At 44.5% G+C, this 26,410-nt stretch overlaps 1 long non-coding RNA gene and 1 other non-coding gene across 2 annotated transcripts; one reads left to right on the top strand and one right to left on the bottom strand.

The window, feature by feature from the left end:
- The first annotated feature begins 17,498 nt into the window (after positions 1–17,498).
- On the top strand, positions 17,499–17,573 carry TRNAR-CCU (transfer RNA arginine (anticodon CCU)). Its single transcript has one exon. It is a non-coding gene; the product is annotated as a tRNA-Arg (tRNA).
- Positions 17,574–19,113: 1,540 nt separating this feature from the next.
- Positions 19,114–23,334, bottom strand: LOC148686784 (uncharacterized). The gene is made up of 3 exons (XR_015948012.1): positions 23,226–23,334; positions 19,672–19,762; positions 19,114–19,229 (listed from the first exon to the last, which is right to left on the bottom strand). It is a non-coding gene; the product is annotated as an uncharacterized LOC148686784 (long non-coding RNA).
- Between the last annotated feature and the right edge of the window lie 3,076 nt (positions 23,335–26,410).

Raw genomic sequence — 26,410 nt, forward strand, 5'->3', positions numbered from 1 at the left:
GGAAGGCGGGTAGGTGGGTGGGTGGGAGCGGGAGGCAGGACAGAGGCAGCGAAGGGGCCGCGGGGAAAGACGGGCGGGAATCGCGGCTGCCGGGTGTTGCTCGCACAAAGCAGCGCGCGCGCGCACACACACACATGCATACATTCAGCCACGCATTGCCTGCATCCAGAACAACAGCGGTCTGCTTCCCAGTCCACGCATGTCGGCGTTTGTGCCCCCCCCCTTTCCACCGAGCAGGGAAAAGGGCAACTCTGCCCTCACGCGCGATGCCTCACTCAGACACGCGCCCACCCACACGTGGGCGAAGAAGGGACATGAGAGAGTAGGAGTTGGCTCTGCCCCGACGCACACAGACGCCCCCGCACACTTATTGCAATGCAAAAGCAATGTTTACGGTCAGGTTATGTACTCGGACCACCCCAGAGAGGAACGCCAGCACTTAAACTCGCTTTCTTCCCCTACCCCACCCCAACTCTCTTTCTCTCGCATGTGTTCACACATGGCGGCGGCGGCGGCAGCAGCTGCAGCCATTGTTTTCAGCCCCCGCCGGCTTACAGGTACACTGCTCAGGAGTCAGGACCGATCCGCGGAGGAATTATAGACAATGAATGGGACCGGGGTGGGGGACGACCACAAGGATTACAGATCACATACATTCCTCAGCGAATTACAAAGGGCACGGGATGGCGCCCACCTTCCGGGCGGCGGTGGCGGCAGACAGGCAGCCCCCCACCCACATTCACCATAGTCTCCTCCTGCTTCGAATACCTCTTCATCCAGACAGCATAGGCTTAGGTGAGCTGTAGGCACGCGCCACCTTTTACCACGACCTCCTAGGCAGAAAGAGGGCTTAATTACTAACCCCTGCGCATAAGGAGGACTTAATTACTACCCCTTACACATAGAGAGGATGACTTAATTTGAAACAGGGCTCAGCAGGGTTGAGTCCTCCCCTCCCCAAGGTAATAGTATTAAACAACAATAGTTCTCTTTACATGTGCAGAGAGTTTCTCCCTCCTGAGTAGCACATATTTTCTACAACGCCAGTGGTTAAGGTTAAAAGGCATAATTTAAAAGGCTGAGACCATATAACACCCGTCTTGAAAGACCTACACTGGCTCAGAGTACGTTTCCAAGTACAATTCAAAGTGTTGGTGCTGACCTTTAACACCCTAAATGGCCACCGCCCAATATACCTGAAGGAGTGTCTCCACCCCCGTTGTTCAGCCCAGACACTGAGGTCCATCTCCGAGGGCCTGCAAAAGTGAAACTACAAGGAACCAGGCAAAGGGCCTTCTCAGTAGTGGCGCCCAACCTGAGGAATGCCCTCCCATCAGATGTCAAGGAAATAAACAACCATCTGACGTTTAGAAGACATCTGAAGGCAGCCCTGTTTAGGGAAGTTTTTAATGAATGGTGTTTTAATGTATTTTTAATCTTTTGTTGGAAGCTGCCCAAAGTGGCTGGGGAAACCCAGCCAGATGGGCGGGGTATAAATAATAAATTATTATTAATTTCTAAAGCTATAGCTCAATAGCACAGCATCTGTTTTGCTTGCAAAAGGTCTCAAGCTCAATCCTTGGCAATTCCAGGTACTGTAGAGATATTGCTCCTTGTCTGAAATCCTGAAGAGCAGTTGTCAATCAATGTATACAACACTGAGCTAAATGACCAATAGAGTGACTCAGCAGAAGTTAGTTTCCGATGTTCCTAAATCGCAACTATAGCCACCAGTAGCACCGCTGTTGCTCTGCTGCACTTGGATTTCCCACAAGCAATGCAAATGTATTCATCTTTCACAAGCAAAGCAATATGCTGTGTTACCAACACTATCACACATACACCTGAACATGAATCCACCACACACACCATATGTATGTTTCACAAATACAAACACAATACCCAACAGTTCTAACAAGTTAATTGGGGTGTGCTTATTAGTCTCCTTTCTCCTTTCTCCTAGCTTTCAAATGTTGACAATTCAGGAGGTGGAATCTGCATTTGATCTGGCTGCTTCTCTGTAGCCTCAATATGGGTTAAAAATCTATGCACCTTAATGCCGGCATCTTCTTCAAGCTGCGGGTTAGATTTTCACATGCAACCTCACTAACACCACCCCCGCTCCTTGGGAAGGCACCGCTGTAAATGTTACTTCCTCTCTTCCTTAATAATTATTTGATAGGCTGTGAAATTGTTGGCATTTAAAGCACTGTAAGAGCTCCTGATGCAACAAATAAGACAGGCCTGGGTGAAGACTGTACAAATACAAATGTATTTCCCTCAACATCACTTGTGATAAATTCACATTTGAAAGGCACAGTGGTTGTTGTTTAGTCATGTCCGACTCTTTGTGACCCCATGGACCAGAGCACTGCCTCCTGCAGTTTGGTCAGACTCATGTTGGTAGCTTTGAAAACACTGTCCAACCATCTCATCCTCTGTTGTCCCCTTCTCCTTGGGCCCTCCATCTTTCCCAACATCAGGGTCTTTTCCAGGGAGTCTTCTCTTCTCATGAGGTGGCCAAAGTACTGGAGCCTCAGCTTCAGGATTTGTCCTTCAGGGCTGATTTCCTTCAGAATGGATAGGTTTGATCTTCTTGCACAGTCCATGGGATTCTCAAGAGTCTCCTCCAGCACCATAATTCAAAAGCATCAATTCTTTGGCGATCAGCCTTCTTTATATGGTCCAGCTCTCACTTCCATACATCACTACTGGGAAAACCATAGCTTTAACTATACGGTCCTTTGTAGGCAAGGTGATGTCTCTGCTTTTTAAGATGCTGTCTAGGTTTGTCATTGCTTTTCTCCTACGAAGCAGGCGTCTTTTAATTTCATGACTGCTGTCACCATCTGCAGGGATCATGGAACCCAAGAAAGTAAAATTTCTCACTGCCTCCATTTCTTCCCCTTCTATTTGCCAGGAGGTGATGGGACCAGTGGCCATGATCTTAGTTTTTTTTGATGTTGAGCTTCAGACCATATTTTGCGCTCTCCTCTTTCATCCTCATTAAAAGGTTCTTTAATTCCTCCTCACTTTCTGCCATTAAGGGTGTGTCATCAGCATATCTGAGGTTGTTGATATTTCTTCCGGCAATCTTAATTCCGGCTTGGTATTCATCCAGTCCAGCCTTTCGCATGATGAATTCTGCATATAAGTTAAATAAGCAGGGAGACAATATACAACCTTGTCGTACTCCTTTCCCAATTTTGAACCAATCAGTTGTTCCATATCCAGTTCTAACTGTAGCTTCTTGTCCCACATACCCTGTTTCCCCTTTTTTAATACCGTACGTAGTCGTAAAGTAAGCCATGGCAGAGTTTTTAAGCATTTGAGAAGTATAAGACATACCCCGAAAATAAGGCATACTTCCGTGCTGCGGAAACCAACCCCCACAGGCACCTCCACTCACAGAGTCACTCCATGCGGCCGGCACTGCAGGAGTGCGATCAGCTGTGAAGTGGCGCTCCAAGAGCTCCGCTTAACAGCTGATCGCGCTCTCGCCTTGCTGGCTGCATTCCCGCGCTCCACCTTCTCGTCCACAGTCATCCCTGCCGCTTCCATGCTTGCCGCCACCACTGGGCTCACTGCTTCTTCCTTGCCTGGCCCGGCCAAGGAGCTTGGAGCGCCCTGCAGTGGCAGGCGGAGCGCCTGAGCCAGCGGCCTCCGCCTGGCCCGGCCAAGGACTCCTGCAGCCCCGCCACTCAGAACCGGTGGCTGCTGCAGCGCCGAGCACTCAAGAGAGCCCAGCAGCGCCCTGAGCCAGTGCCCTGAGCCGTAAAAACCGTACCAGTAATAAAAAAATAAGACATCCCACCGAAAGTAAGCCACCCTGTGTTTTTTTGAGGAAAAAAAGTTATAAGACGGTGTCTTAAAAAGGGGGAAACACGGTAGAGATTTCTCAGGAGACAGATGAGGTGATCAGGCACTCCCATTTCTTTAAGAAGACTCAAATATGGACTTCCTTTAAAACTAGTCTACAGAGTTCTGCTGAAACCCAATTTGGCTGACGCTTTTCTTCCTTTATCAGAAACTGCCCCCCACTGATCAAAAATAGCAAAATGTAACTTTGCCACATGCAATCTGAGTCTGTCCGTAGATCCATTTTGTCGCTAGAACCCCAAGTAACATCAGTGGCCAAGAGCACTTTTTACAGCACTTTATTGTCAACACCACACTGAGGACAGATCCAAACTATACATTTATATCACATCCAGCACACATTTAAAGCACATTACTTCCCCCAAATAATCCCGAGCACTATAATTTGTCCAAGATGCTGTGAATTACAACTCTGTGAGGGAGTAACTACAGTTCCTAGGATTCTTTGGGGGGAAGTTATGTGCTTTAAATGTGCATTGAAAGTGTTTTAAACGTACAGTTGGCAGCACTGCACATTCAGTAGTTTGACAAACACAGATTGATGCTACCTCTACCAGTGGCAGCTGGTAGATTTTGGCACTGGTGGGCAAATGGCTATTTTCCAATACAATATTGTGAGCGTTCTCTGGCAAGCTAGGCATCTCTGATCCAGTTCAATGGAAACTTCCCAGTGGGTCTTACTCAGCTGTGTCTACAGCATGGGTATTTTATATCCTTCTTCAGAACTGGAGGCATAAATGGTCTACCTATAATTTCTAAATCACATATGGTTAACAAACCTGAGGGTTAAAAAAAACAACAACCCTCAGGTTTGTTAATTCTCCTGTGGCTGCTTTTAGAAGAGGTTGTTTAGGCTAAAGGTGGAAACAAACCTTCTTTATTTTATCCATCAGATCCTACCAGACAGGTGCAAAAAAAAATACACTAAGAATTAAATAATTATGATCTCAGGAATTATTTTTCAGTACCAGAACTGAAATGAGTTCACAGTACACCTACAAAAAAAATCCACCCCATTATCCCTTTTCCCACTCTCCACCCTCCAGTTTTCCTTATTTCAGTAGTATAGTTGGGCAGCAGCAATCCACTTTTTTTGCTGCCACTGTTAAACAATTGGGAGACAGAAATCCTTGCTGATCTACTTTAAATCGCCCAGAGATCTACCAGTAAATCCCAGTGTACCTTCTGCCACACAGCCCTGCCTTACGTAGGTCATTAAGGAACATCATAACCTGTCCTCTTTAAATTGAAAACTGATTCTCAGGATGTTAACAAATAAGGACAATGAAAACAGGGCATTTGAACATTAGAAAGAATGTACATTTGGAAAAAAATATTTCCCCCTTCTTTTAAACAGACTTCTGAGAGTCCAGACCACTAGCAGCTAAATATGACTATTATGGTGAGACTTTGAAGGGTGATTAGCACATTCTTAAGAACATAAGCATGGCCTAGCTGAATCAGACCGAAGGTCCATCTAGATTAGATCACCATCTGGCCAATATTTTACAGGCTTGCTTGCTTTTCACAGTGTTGAGGTTAGTAAAGCACTCCCAGACGGTTACAGTAAGTCCACTCAAATGAGGCTATGGGATGCGGCGCTCATCTGCACTTTCAGGCTGAGGGAGCCAGTGTTTGTCCGCAGACAGCTTTCCGGGCCATGTGGCCAGCATGACTAAACTGCTTCTGGAACAAATGGACACCATGACAGAGGCCAGAGTGCATGGAAACATCGTTTACCTTCCTGCTGCAGTAGTACCTATTTATCTACTTGCACTGGTATGTTTTTGAACTGCTAGGTGGATAGGAGCTAGGACAAAGGAACAGGAGCTCACCTGAACCAGGCAATGAAGAACCAGTAAACTTGAGTCAGCCCTGGTGCAGGTAATGTCTCTTACAGTTGCCCTGCCAGCAATAGCATTGCCATGGTGCTATACACATAGCTGTCAAGTTTTTCCTTTTCTCGAGAGGAAGCCTATTCAGCATAATGAAGTTTCCCTTTAAAAAAGGGAGAACTTGACAGCTATGGCTATACAATAATAATAATAATAATAATAATAATAATAATAATATTATCCCTTGGGGGAAGGGCTGTGGCTCAGTGCTTTGCATGCAGAAATTCCCAGGTTTAATTCCTGGCATCTCCAATTGGGGCTGGGAATTTCCTTTGTCTATACCCATGGAGAGCTACTGCCAGTCAGTGTAGACAATACTGAGTTAGATGGACCATGGATCTGACTTAGTATAAAGCAGTTTCCTATATTTCTAATAGAGTCCTAATGGTGAACTGAGTCTGGACAGTCCTCTCCACCAGCAGGGCATGATTTCAGGTTTTTATGTGGGTGGAGGGAGGGCTTTTAGTGGGAATGCGGCAGCCAGACTGGTGACTGGGAGTGACCGCCAAGACCATATTACACCGGTCCTGAAAGACCTACGTACATTGTCTCCCAGTACGTTTCTGAGCACAAGTCAAAGGGTTGGTGCTAACCTTTAAAGCCCTAAACGGCCTCTGTCCAGTACAGTATACCTGAAAGAGCGTCTCCACCCCGATCGTTCAGCCCGGACACTGAAGTCCAGCTCCGAGGGCTTTCTGGCAGTTCCCTTACTGCGAGAAGAGAGGTTACAAGGAACCAGGCAGAGGGCCTTCTCGGTAGTGGCGCCCACCCTGTGGAACGCCCTTCCATCAGGTGTCAAGGAAATAAACATCTGACTTTTAGAAGCAGCTCTGCTTAGGAAGTTTTTAATGTTTGAAGTTTTATTCTGTTTTTAGTGTTCTGTTGGGAGCCACCCAGAGTGGCTGGGGAAACCCAGCCAGATGGGTGGGGTATAAATAACAAAAAAAAATATTATTATTATTATTATTATTATTATTATTATTATTAGCAAGTTTTTCAAACCTGCTCTTGGATATATACAATATTACATATTGGGAAAAACTATAATAAAAATTAAAGAAAAAATTAATGCTCATTCAACAGGGTTTTCTAGACATCCCCACAGACAGATGACATCTACCCATAGATATCAATGGGGGGGGGAAATAATTTAATGGAATTGGGATTAAACACAAGTATGTATACCCCTAAAAAAAACAGAAGGGGAGAGACAAGCCCCCACACCGCCCAATGAGGGCTGATCATGCTTGTTAGGGCGTGAAATACCGGCTGATGATTGGTGGGAAAACCCAAAAAGGATGGAATGGAATGGCTTAGGAACCCTAAACAGAAGCCCTCCACATGGCAACTTTTTGTTGCACGGCCCCAATTGTACCTTCTAATTACCATAGCTATTTCTCATAAATATTTGTATATGGGTTAAAATATGGGGTCTGGAGCTAAATGGAACCCACAATTATCCAAACTATGATAGAACAGCTTCGAGGTACACAGTGTTGCCTCTGCGTGCTTGTGATCAGTTCATTAGTCTGAAACGCAGGTGAATGAGTTAAGCACCAGTCCTGATATAGATCCTTAGAGACAAGAGATTTCCACCTACCCTCTCTGTTGTTTTTCCTGACAGGAGTCTTTTGTCCTACTGAAGAACTGTTGAAAAGAAACATGATTTTGATCAAATAAACTCTGAGCCAGTTTACAAGCTTGGGGCGGGGGAGAAAGAAATGCTATTTGTCCTTCCCATTTCTTCACAGGGAATTTGTCGGGAAACATAAACCTAAAAGTCAGGCTAGCTGGCTAGAATTCACTTATCTGTTTACTTATTTTGCCTATGTAATAGGAATTATATACCCCTTAATCATCAAAAGCCGCTAAGAGATTTGCATAAAATATAGAATGTTAATTTAAAAGGACCAATAAAATCAAACATTAAAAAGGATGTCGACCTAAAATGTATCAAAATATAAGTAAAACAAGTAGCTTTAAAAACAAATATATGTATTAAGATAAAAATGCATGCTAAAATTACATGTTTGGGTAGGCTTGCCTAAACAAAGTTTTCACCAGCCAACAAAAGCTATACAGTCAAGGTGCTTGCCTAATACTAATTTATTGCATGGTGCCTAGAGAATAAATCTGAATAATAAATAAATAAACAACATGTAATAGGATCCCTTAGGATGCTTCCTTACACAGGACTTGTCATCCACAAGCCACAAGGAAGAGCCTGTGATTATTCTCATGCTTGTTTGCAAAACTAGAGTCTGGAAGGATCAGTGCCGATAACACTGTCCAATAGAATGATGAATGCAGAAAGTCTGCAAGCTGTTTGTTTTTCTTAAGGTACCTTTCATCTCACTACGTATGGCAGTAATTAAGCTGCATATGCTGTGGTCTGGATGCATCCGTAACTGAAGGGTATTATTACCTCTTGTCATCTTCGTCTTGCAATTCTTAAAGCCTGTTAGGTGTTTACTCACCGAAGATGCAGCAGCAGCTTCCTTCAGCAGGGATCATGGGGGTTGCAGAGCCCCCCATCCTCAGAGACATTGCCGGTGTTTCTTGACTAAGCTTCCCTAATGCTATTATACTGCTTATACAAAAAGATGGCTCATGAGAGCTTATACTCATCATGGTTATCAAAGCTGATTCATATGGTATGAATTAGCTGTTAAATAGTATTGGCACCAAGAGTCATAGACCCAGAGCTAACCTCTTAGTTACTTCCTGTGTGAGACTTTTCTTTTGAGTGAAAACAACAACAATTCTCCAAAACAACTTAGCATTCATATGGCTTCTCACTGCCAAATGCAATTCACTTTTCTCCAATAATAGTATGCCCCTGGTTGTATTGGGACTCTGCTCACATGCATCATATTCTTGTGAATGGTTCAGTATATGTCCAGATCACGGACCAATCAGAATTTGGAAGTCTTCACAAATCAAGACTTGGGGGCGTGTGCTGCCTTGAAGCTTCTGGGCTTAGAATATAAAAGGTAAAGGTAAAGGACCCCTGACAGTTAAGTCCAGTTGCGAACGACTCTGGGGTTGCGACACTCATCTCGCTTTACTAGCCGAGGGAGCAGACGTTTGTCCGCAGACAGTTTTCCCAGGTCATGTGGCCAGCATGACTACCACTTCTGGCAAAACCAGAGCAGTGCACGGAAATGCCGTTTACCTTCCCACCGGAGCGGTACCTATTTATCTACTTGCACTTTGATGTGCTTTCGAATATAGTGACTGTTATTAGCAATGTTCATTTGTGGATTAGGGATTCTTAGTGTAGACAATTGGGATGTCTAAGTATTAGAAAAAAGACAGTAGGATAAGACAGAGGCCTGAGATTATGTTAGTGTTTATAATTTAATGGCTTATATGTATATATAAAATCCTTCTAGGTTGTTTTAATTAGTTAAGACTTAGTTTGAAGAAGGTGTGTGGTGTGTCCCCCACCTTAAGAGAACATCCCTGGAACCTGAACTGTTATACAAATATTGTCCGGTGGTTATATTCCCTTTTAGGGCAAGATGCTTGAGAGAGTGGTGGTGGTCCAACAACAACAACAACAACAACAACAACAACAACAACAACAACAACAGAATAGCACTGAGGAGAGAAATTGGAAGCAGCTTTGAATATTGGTCTTTGGTGACTGGTAGGAGTACCAGAGAGAAGATTTCCAGGGCAGTACATCAAGACAAACCTGTGTTTCAATAGTGAATCATTCCATTACTTTATCTGTTTTTATAATTGTGTTTTCTATTGCTGTAACCTGCCTTGGGACCTTATGGTGAAGGGCGTGTAAGAAATCTATATTTATTTATCTATACTGTAATAAGATTTCTTGTCTGCCCTTCACCACAACATCAGTGTGGCACAGTGCTCAGGAGTCACAACAAAGATGTCCCAACAAGTTTTTCTGCCCCTCCTGCCCAGCTTTCAAAGATGAGGAATGGAAAGCTCACTTGTGAGACACTCTTGCCTTGTGGGAAAAATTGGGATTGCAAGCATAGGCTCGGTCAGGGCAAAGTGGGTGTGTTCCCATCTGTGAGGTGGTGCCTGGTTTTAGGGAACAATACTGCACTACCCTGCTCAGGCTCTTGCTCCTTTACAGCTGCATCGTGTTTAGCCTTCTCCCTCAGTCAATCAAACCCCTCTCCAGCTCCACTGAGGCTATCTGCTCCACGGGAAGCTTGTGGGGGGGGGAGTTAGTACCTCTGCTTCCCCTTCAAAAGCAACTGAAGGAGTGGTGGAAAGGGGCGATCTCCCCTCTTCTGTTTTTTCCTCCTCCTCTGTCAGAGCCCAGCCATCCAAGCCCAGTCCTGAGAGTGTTGTAGGACTAATGAGATCTGGATCACAACTCCTATTGTTCCTCAGTGTGGCCCATACCAGCAGAGACTGGTGGAAGAGAAGAAGTCTAACAAATCTGTCGGGCCACAGGAGTAGGAATACTGGGCTAGATGGACAAATAGTCCGAGCTGGTATAAAGCATCTTCCTCAGTGGTCAGATGCATAGGTTCAAGAGGTGACAACCAGAAAGCCTTTGCCTACCTTTGGCCTTACAAGCAAGCAGAGAAAGACAGAAGTAAAAATGGGGCTGTGGGAAGGGAGAGATTAGCTGAAGGTTACAATGTATTATTAGGCCAGTGAAAACTACTACAGTGGTGCCTCGACTTACAAATTTAATCTGTTCCGAAGGCACCTTCGTAGGTCGAAAAATTCGTAAGTCGAAAAACACCATTGGAAACGCGATTTCCCATAGGAATGCATTGGAAACTGAAAAATTCGTAAGTCGAAACAACCCCATCTAAAAATTTGTAAGTCAAAGCAACCCCATCTAAAAATTCGTAAGTCGAAAAAACCCTATCTAAAACCGCCGTGGTTTCCATTCAGATGTCGAAAAAATCCATTTGCCCCATTTGTAAGTCGAAAAATTCGGTTGTCGAGTCGTTCGTAAGTCGAGGTACCACTGTAATACTATTCAGCATAAACCGATAGCAAAAATGTTACCTTATGACAAGGGAGGGACATATTTAACTCCACTTGGGGACCTGAACTCATATTTATGTAGGAAATCTGGGAAATCTGACTTTTGTGTGTGTGTTTCTGGAAAGAAAGAGGGGGGGAAATGAGAAAATTGTTGATTTCTATCAGACTATGGCCCCGAGTCTTTGGTTCATGTGAATCAAAAATACCTTCTTTCACAGGGTTGACCCTACATTGGAAGGAGTGGGGGAAGCCACACCAGCCAGCTGTTTTTGGTTGTTATGAAAGGACAGCAATTAAATTATTATTATTATTACTGTTAGGGAACAGGGGAGTCACCTGCGGGATTTTCTGCCCAAATAACTGGGCTGACCCTGACCCTGAGCACGATACTTCTTGACTCGGGGGGGGGGGGGGAACAGATACCATTTGTTGCTGCGCCTCAGACAGCATAAAGTCTTAATCTAGCATTAGGGCCTGTCAGATGACTTAACTTAAAATTTTAGTAGTACAGTAGTTTGCGTTGGAAAAGATGCATAAGGTTCTAAAGTGTGGTCCCCAAATCTTCGACAAAAAGGGCAAATAATGCTATGTATGCTGTTTTCAGAAATTACCCACGGAGGGAGAGGCAGATAATTTATTTTTAACTGAATATTCTGATGGAGGGAGGGGACGTGTTGAGAGTATGCCACTCTCTGTTTGATGACTTTCCAAGTTCCAGATTTAATTAATATCCCTTGAGAAAGCCAAGACAAAGATTTCGGATCAGACAGCATGAATCTCTGTCATATTATATTTAGGGATGTTATGTAAGATATTCTTCACTACGTCATGGGTGTGCATGGCTAGGGGAGGGTGTTAGTGGCGGGTGCTTGCATTTAATTTCAGAGTGACAGCCTACCAGTTCAAACAAGCTGTTCCTCTGGCAAGAGAGATAAAAGGATTTGCAATAATTTCACATAATAAAGCTGGTCTTTTGGGATGCTTCTCATAGTAGAATCTCTAGCACCAGGATCTCTCCTTTCTTATCTCCACACCAATACAGAAAATATTTTTCTTACTATTTCCTGATGGTACTTTACAATATCTTTCCCATCTAAAACTTAAAAGGCGGGGAATTCCATCCTTAGATTTCAGGTTAACAGGCTTCCTCAGTTCTTTTAATTCTCACTGATATTATTTTCTCCCCTGTCGTTTCCCACCAAGATTGAGAACAGCAGGAATCACATTGGCCGTAATGTGTCTGGGAAGATCCCAGCTAGCCTCTTGCTTCACAAGCTTTGTTCTGCCTAAAGCGCCTTGGCTGATCCAGAAATAGGATCTATTGTGCAAGCTGGCTAAGTGCTTTTGGGGTGTGGCATTGCACTCATGGTAAATACATCTTTGCCTCATGCCACAACATTTTCTTTTGTTTCCCCCAATTGTCCTTTTCTTCCTCTTCAAATTATTCTACAAACACCAGGCTGCTTATGCACCATAAATAGGGTCACTGAAATGTAGCTTCATCGCCACACTCCACTTTCTTTGACTTCCTTCAACCACTTTAAAATTGCTTATTTGCCAACAAGGTTTCGAAAGAGTCACTGAAAAGGTGTAACCTCGGTTTCCAGGAGATAAGCAAGTAAACAAAGGAGGAGGTAGTTTCAGGCACTAATGTGTGTATATGCTTGGTGCTGGTGGGTAAATAAATAAAATGTATCCAAAATGTGAAGGCAGCAAATCAACAATTTTATTGGATGGGGAGGCTCTCACTGGTCCAAAGGACATGTCCAGAACCAGAAGTCTTTCCTTAAAGTCCTACACTAGCTTCCTGCCCTTTCCCATTTCCAGCATTTCCTCATCCTTTCCTTCCCCGCCTCCAATACCGATGCTAATACATTCTGATGCATCCCTGCCCAAAGCCTTTGCTAACTGCCCAAAGCTCTTCTATACCCTCATACATCTCTGCCCTTTCTCCCTTATGTCTGGGGCTACCTCTTCTCTCTTACTTCCTTGTTCCTTCTAATCCCTAACCAAAACCCACCTCTTCTGCAAACCCCTACTTCCTATGACCTACTGCAGGGGTTGGAGAACCTGTGGCTCGCTGGATGTTGCTGAACTGCAACTCCCATCATCAGGGACTAATAGGAGTTCAACAGCCCAGCTGTAACTGACCCCAAGTACACATAACTGAAATTATTTTTCTCTTTGCCCTGGCCTTCATTGCTATCTCTCCTGGGCTGAATTTTAGATTGCAAGTAATACAATAGGTGGATTAGATAGAGGAACTGATTTGGGATTTACAACATTGGGGATCAGTTACAGGTAGGTAGCCGTGTTGGTCTGAGTCGAAGCAAAATAATAAAAATTCCTTCAGTAGCACCTTAAAGACCAACTAAGTTTTTATTTTGGTATGAGCTTTCGTGTGCATGCACACTTCATCAGATTGGGGATCAGTTATACATATGTTCATCCAAAGTTATGGTGACTCCCTTAATGAAGACAGTGTTTGTTTCTTGCAGTACCTATACACTATCAAACATTTGTGCTCTCCCCTCTTGCCTTATTAGGATCTCAGAGTGCCTCTAAGAGTGCTCTTATGGGAGCATCTGTTGCCAAGACAAATACAAACAGAGCTAACAGAGCCATTCTCTGGACCAATCTGTATATTATACTTCATGTGTCCACACCAGAGGCACCATGCTTCCCTGGCAGCAACAGGTTCTTTGTTATGTCCCTGACATCTCCAAATAAAGAAAGAACCACAAAGACCAAGATTTTAGAGAGGTGCTGCAAATCAGAGACAAAACTGGCAGTGACCAATGGGCCAATTCAATACACAGTAATGCAATGCCACATGTTCATATCAACTGGATTGTTAAAAAGTGTTTTGATTTGAGATGGGCTGAGCTATATTGCTCCTGAACAGCAGGAGATTGTGGATTATTGCAAAATGCAACTTATCTTTAACTGAAGGAGGTGTTCAAAACCAATGTCCTGATCAAGGAATAGACGTTTGGGGAACATGAGCAAGAAAACTTATGATTTAAGCTCTTTCGAAAGCATCCCAGTTATGTGAACAGGTACTATAAGGTTAACTAATACATTTGCTGGTGTAGGACGTGATAATATACTAATATTATCAAGATGAGTAGGTGACAGCAAAGGTTGTAAGGTTTTTAGCTGGGGCAATTAGAATAAGATCCACTACTTGACTACTGTTTCAAAACTCTAAAATGTATTTTATATAATTGACTTTTATTTCTATTCTTTGTATATCATATTGTTGTTTTATTGCTATGGCCAATGGCTGAAGCAAATAAAGATTCAATCAATCAATCAATATTTAAGAGATATCAACCTTCTCTTGCCTGTACACTCCCTGCAATATAATTCATATAACATATACTTAAGAGTTAGGTTGAAAAGTTCCTTCCTTGCCCTGCAATTTATGGTAGTAATAGCATAAAAGACGGCTGTTAAGATACTGCATTCATCGTACACTGAATGCAAAACAAAACAAAACATTGACCAGTATAAGAATTAGCTACCATAAACAGAAAGGTTTAATATAATAATAAAAAAATAAAGTAAATAATAATTTTGTGTCCTTTTCATGACACTCATAATCAGCTGCCCGAGGCCCTGCACATCTTGTAGCTATTTTTTATATATATATAAAAAACCAAACTCATATTGTAGCTATGCTATTATTGAGACAGATATAAAGCTGTAGGGAAAACAAAATATACATTCCACCATGTGGTGGAAACAGCAAGTGCAAAGAAAATGTAGTATCCAAACCCAGCATGCCACACTCATCATTTGCATGTTGGGTGGAGTTGCAATCTATGTTTCACTGCAACTGTTGGAGCAAGTTAACGCACAGAAAGGTGCCTGGTTTCATTGTGCCTCCTCGCCAGCTAATTTCTTGCCACTCAGTAAGAGAACAGTGCTGATGTTGATTTGCCCTGACCACATGCAGCCTCTGCGTAGCACAGATCTTGGGCAGGGAAAGGAAAAGCTTTCTTGTTTATGAAGGAGAGAAAATGGGTGGGCGGGACTGGGTGACTGTAAAATGTTTCAGTCAGGGGACTGCTAAACTTCACCGGATGAAATCCCTCTTTCTGAAATCCGCTGGGGGGGGATTTAAAGCTACCCTAGACTTGGCATAGCAATCCCTATTGTCTTAGAGCTGTGGAGCCCAGAAATCTCCCTTTCCTGCAATGCATGCCAGCTGCTCTAGCAGACTCTGCTACCACCTGTTGGAGTTCCCGATTGCAATGTGCCCCAAGGGTGCTGAAGAGCCCCATGCTTTGGACCTTGGTAGAACCTGGGGCATTTTAGACTAAAATATACTTGTGGGATGTGGGTGGCGTTGTGGGTTAAACCACAGAGCCTAGGGCTTGCCGATCAGAAGGTCGGCGGTTCGAATCCCCGCGACGGGGTGTGCTCCCGTTGCTCGGTCCCTGCTCCTGCCAACCTAGCAGTTCGAAAGCATGTCAAAGTGCAAGTAGATAAATAGGTACCGCTCTGGCAGGAAGGCAAACGGCGTTTCCGTGTGCTGCTCTGGTTCGCCAGAAGCGGCTTTGTCATGCTGGCCACATGACCTGGAAGCTGTACGCCGGCTCCTTCGGCCAATAATGCAAGATGAGCGCCGCTACCCCAGAGTCGGTCACGACTGGACCTAATGGTCAGGGGTCCCTTTACCTTTACCCTTTACTGTTCCCCATATTGTGAAACACTTGTTGATTAATATCCATCAGCTGAGTAAATATCGTACCTTAGGAGTGGGTGTCCAAATAGGAGTCCAAGGGTAGTGTTTTTTGGGAGGGGGGGCTTGAGGCTTGAACCATAACTTAATATAAGAATACTGTATCCCTTTGACACTGAACCCAGTCCTGGGTTCTGACCCAAGGTTTACACAGGTATAGCATGAAAACAAACCTTAGTTACCTGCGAGAGAGAGAGAGAGAGAGAGAGAGAATGTTTTATTTAGAGATGATCTATCAAGTTATGCAAGCAGCATCAAAACGGTGGTGGCTAAAAACAACTCCCGGGGAGAAGCATCAGCAGCTACACGCTGTACTTCCTGGAGAATTCCTGCCACAGGTTTCAACTTCCCCTCCTCCTCTCCACAAATCCCTTTTAGTCTAGGGTATTTTCTACTGGGAGAAGAAGAAATTATAATGCATTGGCTCACAGCACAGAAGCATCCGCCCCCAGCTGCCACTGGGGTGGAGTGGAGTTACTGTAGCAACACACCACATTATATAATCCACCCAATTTAACTGCAGGTGTGTGTGTGTGTGTGTGTGTGTGTGTGTGTGTGTGTGTGTGTGAGGTCTGTGTTGCGTGTGTGCACTTCTTTAACAGTTTAATTAGTCTCTTTCCTCTGCAATTTATGACAATGGTGTCATGCTTTATCTGTCATGCATTTCCTCATTATTGCACATAAGCCATTTTGTTAGCTATTTAAGATTCAAAAAGAGGGGGCTGGGTTTCTTGAAAAAAATTACGGTGCCATACAAATCTCTCTCACCTTTCCCCCCAAAATTTTGATTCAACCCATTTCTAAAGGTTTTCAGTGACAGAGACATTGCACTAAGGACGCAACACTGTGGCTGATGACTTTGGCAGGTCTAGACTGGTTTAATGGACATTCATGCTGATTGGATTGCAGGGAGATTAGATGGGGTTGGTTATTCATAAGTATCCACTCTGATTTGTTCATGGAAAGACTAGACTTGGTGTCAAAACCCACACACTTGATTGCTTCCTGCCCCCATCACTTTCTTTGTCTGGAAAAAAAATTGTGTTTGTTGTGCAAAAGCTCCAAATCAGCTTTAAATGCACACTCTGAATTGTGGCAGGATGTGACTGAACCCCACCCCAAAATGGCAAAAGCCTGGAAACAGTCTGAAAGGTGAAAGAGCAACTAGACGCCTGTGCTACAGCGATGAATGCTTTGAAAACACAATTTTGCCCTGTTGCTTACTCATCATCCTGACTCTAAATTGTATTGTATATCATCTTTCACTTCCTTCATCTTAAACTTATCATCTCCTACTCTCCTTGGTGGGAGCACAAACCCCAACTATTACAGCCTTATGAAGGATGGAGTTGAGACAAAGCACACCATTTGCTTTCTCTTAAGTATCTTACGCATTACTTTAGTTCCCCTCAAACCTTTCTCACAACCTATAACTGTGCTTCAGGGCCTTACTGCCTTCACCACCAAATAACCCATGAGGTGCTAAAACCATCTATATATAGGAAGGGATGTGCAAACAGACAATGGTGACACATTCAAAAGAAGTGACTATGGGGAAAAGACTTACTAAGTCAACAGGAAGTCAACTGTCCAACCCACAAACTAGTTCAGCTGGAATACGTGGATTTGAGCCTATTTTGGGAGACCGTAAGAGTCCAGTCCTTAGCCGCATCCCTCAAGTGTGTAATGACCCCTGCATTCAAGCACCCAAATTACCCTGCATGAGCAAAACCCCTCCATTTAGTATTACAAGCTATGGGGCTAATTCTTGTGTTTGCAAGAACCACTTCCTGCTAGTGCTTCACAAAGAGATTCTTTGCCATCTCTTGCTGCAGCGCCCGGAGCTTATCCTTGCCCCCTAGTCAAGGGTGACAGAAAAACAAGTAGTTGCTGCTGGCCTGTACACCAGGAAATGCTTCCATAGAGTGCAGGAGCACTGTGCAATAGTCTTTTGAGAATACGGAGAGGACAAGATCACTTAGCTATGGGTCCTGGGGTAGCTCAGTTGGTAGAGCACGAGACTCCTAATCTCAGGGTTGTGGGTTCCAGCCCCACGTTGGGCAAAGGGTTCCTGCATTGCAGGGGGTTGGACTAGATGACTCTAGTGGTCCCCTCCAACTCTACAATTCTATGATAAGGGGCAAGGCAGCTTCAACTCCCACTCGTTCAGCAGGTGGTTGTGGCTCAGAGTACATTCCAATGTGGCTTTAGATGAGGCCAGTAACAAAAAAAGACAACGTCACGGGAACCCAAGTACCAATAGCACAGAAGCAAAGATTGAAACATTAGGATGAAAACATATGCAAGTATATGTGAATAGAATACAAAATGCAAGTTATGGAAGCTGTGGTCGCTGTATAAACAACAACATAAACACTGTATGAACCATCAGACTGGACTGCTCAACCCTACCTGTAGTGCTATCTGAACCTGACTAGTCAATGGAGGCCCAGATCCCTCCAGATAAGCCTGATTTGGTAAGCCTGATTTGGCTCAAGTCTCTGCTGGGGATGGTGCACAACCCTCTGTGATATATTCCATGTGATGAATATTAACTATATATATATATGTATATAAACAACCCTAGGCCAGATGCTCACCCAAACCATCTATTCCGTGTCTCTGCAGCTCTATAGCTACTATTGCCATTTTAGAAGATTTTTATGCTGCTATTGATAAACTCTCATAGGCATTTACAATACTGAACAATAAAAACAGCACCCAATAAAGCACCCAGACAAATCAAGTCAATGATTTCTCAATAAACAGCGGCAGAGTCAGCACAACAAACTGCAAAGCGCCCCAACACGATGAGCCTGATCCTTACAGAGGAGTGTAACCCCATATGGAACAGGCAGAACTCCACTACCATTAATCCTGTCTTTTCTGGACTGGAGTGGTGGTAGGTGGTGCAATGATTTCTGGTGCCTGTAAATAATCGGAAGCAAAAACATCTCGAAAGGGCTTTGCCATTCTTTGCTTCCACCTCCACTGCAATGCCACGTGGCACAGCTACACTTAAGACTCACACACCCAACAACTTTTTGGTGGATCAGATACTGGTGTTCACCGCTGCAGCAGTTCCTGCCGCTGTTGGCATGCACTACTGCAACACTGTGCCATTAGATCAGAACACCACCCAGTCCAATAAGAAATGAAGTCCTATACATGGGTTGCATTCACACAGAGCTAAGTGGAATTTAGGCTTCATTGATTTAATAGATTGTGTCCCAAACTGCCAGCGTTTGGGACTTACGAGTTGTGGTCATTGGGGGTGTGGGTGTAAGGGAGTGTCTTTCTATATACATTTCTCACTTTGAGCATATAAACACACACAAAGTCATATCTCGGTTTAAGTATGCTTCAGTTTGAGTACTTTCAGTTTAAGTACTCCGCGGACCCGTCTGGAACGGATTAATCCACTTTCCATTACTTTCAATGGGAAAGTTCGCTTCAGGTTAAGTACGCGTCAGGTTAAGTACAGACTTCCTTCCTCAGCAACAAGAGGATACTCTGGGGGAAAACACAAAGCATCGCCTAACAACTCAGCTCCCTCCCCATGCCCACAAAGTACTGCTGCAGGAAGCAGAAATGGTACAGTACCTGCAAGTGTCAGCTGTTTAATGAGATTAACGAGATGAATTTGCATCGCATCTCCCTCATGCAGGTGGCTTCCCTACAGAATCCAAAGGTACTGACGGTGTGCACAACCTGGATATCTATGGGATTATCAACAGAAGAGAGAGAAAGGTGCTTGCTTTCAAATAAGATTGCCATGGTTTTCAGGTCATGGTTTTCTAACGTTGTCCTTTGGGGATCATCTAAATATGCTAGAGTAGGACACAATTTAATATCTCCTTAACACCCCTTTCCTTAATTCACTTTCCCTGAAAGTGTGTGTGTGAGAGGGGGGGGGGTTCAGAGTACACTCTCCCCACCATTATTATCATTTGCATCTGTTCTGTTGTCTGATTTTCCTCTGACTCTATAGTAAATATTTATTTCCCATTCTCAGAAAAATAGGCCTGTTTGCTGCCTTGCCTTTGAAGAGTTGTTTCCAAATTAACTTCGATCTTTCTTACCAGGAAGATTGTATTTGACAATGTAAAATAATAATAATTGGGAACAGGTATTGTGTAAATAATTGTTTTCCCAGCTTACCCTGCCAGCTGTAGCTTGAAGATAACTTAGCATGTACAAATACATGCTAGCTTGTTTCTCAATCAGAATGTGATGAAGGCAGCAGGCAATTCTGGAGAAATTAAATTAGCATAAGCATAAGTTTGTGCATGAAATACGTTTGGTCTGATGTAAGCAGTTCCCATGGTCAGAGATAGAATTGAAAAGCAGTCACATAGCGTATGGGTACATTATGCAGCACACCTTGGTTGTTTAGCCCCCTTGCAAATAATTGCGATGCCAACAGTGGTACCCTGTACAATAGATGTGCAATAGATAGGTTGCCTTGAGATCTAACCAGAGTGTGGGGCAGAGACTCTGTTCAGGTTGATAAGTGGGCAATCAGCTAATGGGGCAGCTACGCCTGGAGCTGATGGCTAAAGCTAATCTGATCATGTTCATAGGACTGACCCAACCATTAGGCAAAGTGAAGCAGATGCTAGGGGTGCATGGAATGGTGGCAAGGTGTTGGAGGAAGAGTATTTTGTGTGGCCCTCAGCTTACCTAAACCAGCCTGTTTTCTTCAAGCGCAGTGGAAGACATAAACAGTGCTGAATGAAATAAGATTTCACTGCCAGTGCAGTTGGTTTCTCTATATGGAACGGGGAGGGGAGGAAAATACTTTGTACTGACATGTGTGTATGTTTGGGTCATAAAGAATTAAGAAATGTGAAATAGATTCCTGCATTGATTGGAACTGCTTCAATGCAGTAAGCAGTACAGTACTATTTGTAAAAAGGTGAAAGGTAAAAGACCCCTGGAGTGTTAAGTCCAGTCAAAGGCGACTATGGGGTGGTAGCACTCATCTCGCTTTCAGGCCAAGGGAGCCAGCATTTGTCCACAGACAGCTTTCCGGGTCATGTGGCCAGCATGACTAAACCGCTTCTGGCGCGACGGGACACTGTGACAGAAGCCAGAGCGCACAGAAACGCCGTTTACTTTCCTGCCACAGCGGTGCCTTTTTTTCTACTTGCACTGATGCACTGCAGCCATGGCAGTTCCAGACATTGGCTGGTCACTCCTCTCATCACTGAACCTTGATATGTTCTGAATTTTTTTGGACACAGCGAGATTTTGAAAAGCGCTAGGACAAACAGCTTAACAACTTTTGTGCCTGGATTTTCACTTTTTGAAATATGGCAAACCTAGATTCCTGCATTGCAGGGGACCATGCTGTGTGCCAACTATCCTTTTTTTGGGGGGGGGTCATTTCTCTATTGTGACACCTACCCTGTGGAAGGCTCCCCCCTTGAGGTCAAGTATCAGCTGTGTGTAGGGGGGGGGGAAGGTTTCATCCCCAATCAAAAACATATCTGTTGACTCAGAATTTCCCTGTTAATATTATTAACACTGGTCACTGATTTTACCAGTTTTATTTTTAGTTATTAATATCTACCGTATATCACAAACTTGAATAAAGGGTAACTCAATTAGCCAAAACAACATAACAAATAAAATCAAAGTACAGTGGTACCTCTGGTTACGAAGTTAATTCGTTCCGGAGGTCCGTTCTTAACCTGAAACCGTTCTTAACCTGAGGTACCACTTTAGCTAATGGGGCATCCTGCCGCCGCAGCGCAATTTCTGTTCTCATCCTGAGGTAAAGTTTTTAACTCGAGGTACTACTTCTGGGTTAGCGGAGTCTGTAACCCGAAGTGTTTGTAACCCAAGGTACCACTGTACATTAAAGAAACAGAATAACACCTGAGAAGAATGTGGTAGAAACCATTGGTCATTTTCATAGGAAGGCTTGCCGAGATAATCAAGTCTTAACTTGGCACCTAAAACTCATTAAAGAAGGCACCAACTTAATTTCATTAGGTAGAGTGTTCCATAATGCCTGTGCCACCACACTAGATGCCCAACTTCTTGTTTTCCAACACTGCCAGGCAGTGTCGAATGTGCCTCAGTGGAAAAATGAAAAAAGATTAGGCAGGGATATAGGGACCGGATATAAAGCAGATTGGCACAGCTTGGCTTATTATTATATTTTATTTTTATGTGAACTGCTCTGGTGTTTCTTTGTAAATTAAAAGCAGCATAGAAACATTTTTAATAAACTCTCTTGTGTGTGAATGTGGCGAGTGTCTGCTGGTTGTTCTGCATATATACAATGCAGTATAGGCATTGACTATACTGCAGTGTTTTGGAACTAGCAGCTGTACTTTTGGATCGAAGGCACTGTACAGTGGTACCTCACAAAACGAAATGAATTCGTTCCACGAGTCGTTTCGTGTTGCGATAATTCCGTCTTGTGAAGCGCAGTTTCCCATAGGAATGCATTGCAATTTAATTCATGCTTTCCTGTGGGGGGGGTGGGAGCGCAAAAAAAGGCGCCGACTCACCCGCCATGGCCGGAAGTTTTTCAGGGGGAAGCAGGAGTTGGGCCAGGGAGAGGCTCCCTCCCTCCTTCCCCAGCAGCCGGACCCTCGCGCCCAACCAGACAGACAGCCCGTTCGCGCGCAGGCAGGCAGGCTTAAGGTGAGTGAGGGGGGATCCGGGATGGCGGCGGCAGAAGCGCAAGGCGGACGGGCAGGCTCTCGGTCTGACTTTCTCCTCGCGGCGCCCTGCTTTGTCTTGCAAAGTTTTTTATGACACAGCCATAGAAAACTTTGTCTTGCAAGTCTGCCAAAAAGTCGCAAAACGTTTTTGTTTTGCAATTTTTTCGTGCCGCGAGGCGTTCGTCTAGCGAGGTACCACTGTATTGGCACAATAAGGTGATTGGGAGTGGGCCAGCTAGATCAGGGGTCCCCAGACTTACCGCGCAGCGGGCCGGTGCCCGCCGCGCCGACCGTGCGGTGGGCCGGAGGGCAGGGGAGTGCGCGCGCAGCGGGCCGGAGGGCGGGGGAGTGCGCGCCCGTGCGCATGCGCACACGCACACGGGCGGGGAAAAATCGCCGAAAATCGCTTGTGCGCATGTGTATGGGCCTCCCCCGACCCGGAAGTGCATCGGAAATGACCTCTTCTGGGTCAGGAGAGGCCCATACGCATGCGCACAAAGGATTTTCGGCGATTTTTTGCCGACTTTTAAGATCGTCGCCGCGCCGCGCGCCGTAAGAGCGGGCGGCGGCAGCGGGCGGCGGGGGTCGCCGCGGGCCGGATTGGGAGGCCGATTGGGCCGCATCCGGCCCGGGGGCCGTAGTTTGGGAACCCCTGAGCTAGATGCTCCTCCCTCACATGCTATGCCAGGTATCATACAGCTGTACGTGTGGGATGCCAGAACTGCATTCCTGTAGCAGTGCAAGAGGCCAGTCCCAATGCTGCACTGTTGCAAGGGTGCGTAGCTTAGCATGCTATTCCTTGACATTAAGACTGAGTTATTAATGGTCCACGTTACCTTATGTCTGATGTTTGACCAAACACTTCCTCAATAGTAGTCAGCCCTGTAACCCACCTTGGGGTGAGAGAGAGACAGCAAAAATACTTCTGCCTCTCATATGTCATCTCTTGGGGCTCTGACTCCACCTGCCCATTTTAGAACCAAGCCATAGGAACTAATGGCCTATCAACAATGTGCTGTGTGATGAAGTACTTACTCTTGTCTGTCCTGAATCTTCTACCATTCTTCTTCATTGGATGCCTGTTCTAGGACTGATGGGAGAGGGAGAAAAAACTTCACTCTCTATACTTTCTTCCAGTCACGTCACCAAGTTGGCACGTCCAGAGGACCTGTCTTGAATGGATCCAATATGAAGTCAGCAATCTGTGCAAAGCAACTAATGTTCTACGTCTTACCCATTCACAGATCATCATCATCATCAACATCATCATTATTATTAAAATTTGTATACCAACCTATACCCACAGGTCACAGGATAAAATCACAATATAAAAACACAAAATACATAATAAAAACAAAAACAACCCAATAACCCCAACACATTTTAAAAGGACCCTGGATGATGATCAACCAAAGGCCTGGTTAAAGAGGAACATTTTTGCCTGGCATGAAGGCTCCAGGCGAACTTCCCTGGGGAGAGCATTCCACAAACGGGGAGCCACTGCAGAAAAGACCCCGTTCTCATGTTGCCACCCTCTGAACCTCTCGAGGAAGGGGGCACATGAAGGAAGGCCTCAGAAGATGGTCTCAGGGTCCGGGTAAATTCATAGGGAAAGAGGCGGTTCTTGAGGTATTGAGCTCAAGCCACGTTTATTTTCATATTCCTGAAAATGTGTTGTGCAGTGGGCTCAGTTGTACTCTGAATCTGTGTGAAGCAATCGCACAGCTGGTTTTTGTTACCCGGCACAATTTCGCTCAACCTGCAGTTTCAACCCACTGCTTTGTCTGTGTGGATTAGCCATCAATTCAATGCCTAATGTGAGAAGGGGCGTGCATAAACAACACTTGCTTGAGTTAACATGGGGGGAATGTTGAAAAAGTTGCATTCTCGCACCTTCACAGAGAGTTGGAGAGTCGCTGTAGTTTCCACGCCCACCTGAAATGTCCTTTTCACAGAAACAACTTCACACCTTACCCCCCCCTCTCCTAAAGATTTATTAAGACGCAGGGGAGAAAGTTCTGACTGAGAGAGATGGCTGCTGCCATCTAGTGACCAGGTCTGGTACAGCAATACAGAGACACTGCATTAATCTAATAGGGGCTAATCAAACACAAACTGTTAACTAGCAGAGCGAACTGGGGTTGGTTTCATTTCATTTTAAAAAAAAAAACTTCAGCGACTTTTAGGGACATTTTTAACGGAGCTGGCACATTGCCATAAATCTCTGGGGCTGGCTTTTCGTCCCATGACCATTAACTTTCCCTTTCTTTCTTTCTTTTCTTTCTTTCTTTCTTTTTTGATACTGTTCATTTATGAGGTCAAAACCAGCACTTAAAAGTCTAAGGCTCAGCATCCATTCTATGCAGCCACCAGCCTCTCCTGCAGTTCTAATATTTCATAATTATCACTGGGGCAATTGGGAGTCAAAAGAACAATGGAATGGAAGGAACACTCAACCAGGCTTGTGCAGCCGAGGGAGCCTCCTTATTCACTCAATATTCCCCCCAATCATCAATTTTCCCACACTGCAATAATTTAGTTGTTTATTTAAAAGGACAGAAAACATATCAGTTGTATGGGGCCGATTGAATGGTTCTGAATGGTGGAAAACTGAATGCAGGCATGAAGACCAAGCTCTGCTTGGTCACCCCCACCTCCACCCCGCTGCCTGAGCTCCCCATCCTCTCTGAGCTCACCTCCTGTGCTTTAAACAGCTGCGTGAGAAGCAGGAGCCTAGGAGGTGAAACAGACCTATCACCTAACTTTCCGTATTAAGAAAAGATCCAGCTGCTGGGATTCCTTGACTATGACCGAAATTGCACCTTTTAGGGGCAGTGCACCCTGGAACTAATGTGCATTGGAGACTTTTTCTTCCCTTTGTCCAACCAGACTACAGTTGCCCTCTCCATCACCTCTCCACCTTTGCATCAGTGAAACAAGTCAAGAGAGGTGGGATGTGTAGAGGAGTTTTACTTGTTTGGTTTAAAAAAAATAAAAATGGAAAAGATTTATTTACCAGCCTTCAGCAATGCTGAAGGTAAACAGTGTTTCTGTGCACTGCTCTGGTTCGCCAGAAGCGGCTTAGTCATGCTGGCCACATAACCCAGAAGTTGTCTGTGGACAAACGCTGGCTCCCTTGGCCTATAGAGCGATATGAGCGCCACAACCCCATAGTTGTCCGCGACTGGACCTAACGGCCAGGGGTACCTTTACCTTTTATGACTACCTTATCATGGGACTAAGACTAAGGGCTTATTCACATTTACACTTTGCCCTGCTCTTTCCAGGCTTAAAAACTCTGTGTATGACCATTGTTGAATTTTTTGTCCCAGAGCTTTCCCCGCGAAAATCTGCTCTTAAGTGCTTAGTTGGACCATGCCTGGAAAGAGCAGAGGAAAGGTAAATGTGGAGAAGCCCAAATATTTTTTGATCTTCAGAAAAAATGTTCATAGTTGGTATCCATGGGTGCAGAAGGCTTCAAGATTATTTGACATTTGTTTATATCCAAAGCCAAGGCCTGCTCTGTATTTTTTTTTGGGGGGGGATTTAAATATATGCATTCACACACACACACACACACACACACACACACACACTCTGATGTAGATCTATCCTGCCAAGGGTATTATATTTAAGACACTTTCTAGTCCCCATTCCTTCTAAGTGGGGATGTGATATCTTCACCTTCATTTTAGATCCGTAAAGCTGAGCAATGCTTTGCAATATCCTGTCTGTTGGGGATAGCCTGTGCAATTTCTGTATTAATTTACACCTCCTTTTTGCGTAACTTTCCCAGACACTTCAGGCTCCTTTCCTGTGTACCTGCGACATGACCCAAAGGCACACTTTTGCTGTGTCAGGCAAGCCGTCACTTAAAAGCACCTGGGCCCTGATGGACCATAAATATAGAAAACGCTGCCTTTATCCCTCATCTGTGACCGTTGAGAGAAGCCACACACTGCTTCTATACTTGAGAAGACCCTCCCTGTGTTAGCAGTGGACAATTATAATTAGACTTCCATAGGTTACTTAGATATCAAACTTTAATTTTTTATTTTGTTATCTCTTATTTTTATTCTGAATAAAAACTGTTAAAATAAAAACCTGGCTTTGGCACTTTGTTTGCCACCCTTCCCCCGCCCACCCAAGGATAATGCACTCCATGGCTCAAGAGACTAGGATCCTTCCAAGTGCTTGTCCTCATGACATCATATCCATTT

This window comes from Zootoca vivipara, chromosome 2 (assembly GCF_965207765.1).
Source record: "Zootoca vivipara chromosome 2, rZooViv2.hap1.1, whole genome shotgun sequence".
Taxonomy (NCBI): domain Eukaryota; kingdom Metazoa; phylum Chordata; class Lepidosauria; order Squamata; family Lacertidae; genus Zootoca; species Zootoca vivipara.